Source organism: Acyrthosiphon pisum, chromosome A2, assembly GCF_005508785.2.
Source record: "Acyrthosiphon pisum isolate AL4f chromosome A2, pea_aphid_22Mar2018_4r6ur, whole genome shotgun sequence".
Taxonomy (NCBI): Eukaryota; Metazoa; Arthropoda; class Insecta; order Hemiptera; family Aphididae; genus Acyrthosiphon; species Acyrthosiphon pisum.
In genome coordinates, this window is record NC_042495.1 from 54,829,032 (window position 1) to 54,831,309 (window position 2,278).

Here is a 2,278-nt window from a genome sequence, read left to right on the forward strand (position 1 = left end):
CCTATTATAGGTCAATTTTTTTTAATACTATAGATAAGGTATACCTATAATAGGTATGTCTAATACCTAGACTGACAAACCGTCTCCTCTCAGAATCGTTTTTCTTATACAGTGATATTATATCATTGAATTCAAATTTAATACTATCTATTATACAGTGACATATGAAACAAAAATTATACGTCGTCGCCCGTCGGCTGTCACTCGAATTCTCTTGGGAATCCGATAACAAAATATCTACCCGTATCACTGTTTAATCTTTATAGAATATTTTACGTATTTTATTTATATCTCTCGTAGAAAGTAGGTAACTATTAGTATATATTATATATATATATATATTATACATGTACATATTATTGCCTATTGGCTACATCAGATGCGATAAGCCAATAACGATGATACAACCGTCGAGCATTTTAGTTTTAACAATCATTATAAACGACAAAAATAATTCGGTAGAACCATTGATTATATAATAATATTTGTATTATATAATCAATGGTAGAACGTAGAAATCAACTTAAATTTAATGTGATACATGGGTATTTTGGGTAATTTATTTGTTGTTGTTAGTATAATAGTATATGTTGGGTATACCAAGACTCATGATCAAAAATTAACTTAATTTATGTTTTTTTGGTTTCATTCAGGTGGGAGCACTATAAATATCGGGGATTGCTCCGGCACTGCTGTTTATTATTATGTAGGTACTACCAACGTCCCCTACCTACTTAGTATCAATTATTTTTAAAATAATCTAATTATACTAAATAGGTACTTTTCGTTTTTCACACTCAACCTATTACCACTGATGATAAGACACATTTAATTTGTTTCAATACAAGGACTTAGGACCGGTTGAATAAATGTTTTATAAGTTATAACTCAGACTGGGTCAACGTTTTCGGAAAAAATAAAAATAATTAGCCTTTTATAGGACAACCATCAATTTATTTAAAATACTTAAACAATATTTACATTTTATTTTTATTTAATTAGTTATGTAGGTTTTTTCAGGTGTATCTATATAATATTCTGTATTTGGTAATTATTCGTTAAAATCAAATGTATTTTGTATTTTAAGACAATTTTTGAAAGTATTTCGCCAATCCCTGATTTAGACCCGTTTCACATGGACGCGCATGCCCATGCAACTCCCCAACCAATCAGTAGTGCTCTTATTGTCGGGTCCCGCTCTGGTGGCGCGCTCTAGTAGTAATTTGTATTTTAATAATTTATTAATCATTCAAAGATTAAACAAATAGATAAACATTTTTACTGTTATAAATTTATAATAGTAATTATTATTTAAAAGTATAAAAATATAAAAACACCTAAAAATAATAATAATAATAGTTAGTACTTTGGTACTTAAGTAGTCACTACTTGTAGACCTTTATAAGGACAATGTGCCAATAAGCATATTGGGTCTGTATATTTTGGCGGTATTTTACAGTCATAGACTCATAGATTTTTACTATGAGCAAAATAATGCCAATAATATTCAATGGATCGTTAAGCCCACAGTCTTAATTAAATTTTTTAAATCGACAATCATCGAAATAATAATATTTTGGTACTTGGCCGGTAGATGGCGCCACCAGAGCGGGACCCGTCAATAAGAGCTTCATATTCGGGGATTAGTTGCCAGACCTAATAATCTAAGACCGTGGTCTAGTCTATGCTAGTGATTGAGCAATAGTGATACTAGTATCTATAAGGCTCTACATAGAATGGGTATGCTATGCCACCATTTTGCGACTCATTTATCAATGATAAAATGATAAAATAAAGGGGGAGAAATTCAAATTCACATAACATTAGTCGCAAAATGGCGGCGTAGCATACCTGTATCTATAGCCGTGGTAATAGTTGAACTGCGCACTCACTCACTCCATGCTACGTCTATAATTTGGGTCTATGCTTCAAGTGGGGACTATAACATAATTATATTCATAAATTATAACAAGACTATAAGGCATATATGATGGCAGCAGCAGCTGCAGGCTGCTGAGCGGTCTGCGGTCATCATGTTATCACTTATTAGTTATTATCAACCAATGAACCAACTGCCATCATAGATATTAAAGAATGGATAGGCCATGGCTATATTAACAAAATAGAGGGTCATGGGGCCGGGATGGGGAAGAGAGAAAGACTGTTTTTTATCATTGCTTCTCATTCTGACAGAGGTCTTATCATAAATTATATACAATAATTATACATATATCTATTTGTGATAAGACCTCTATAACCTCAACAAATGTTCATGTTC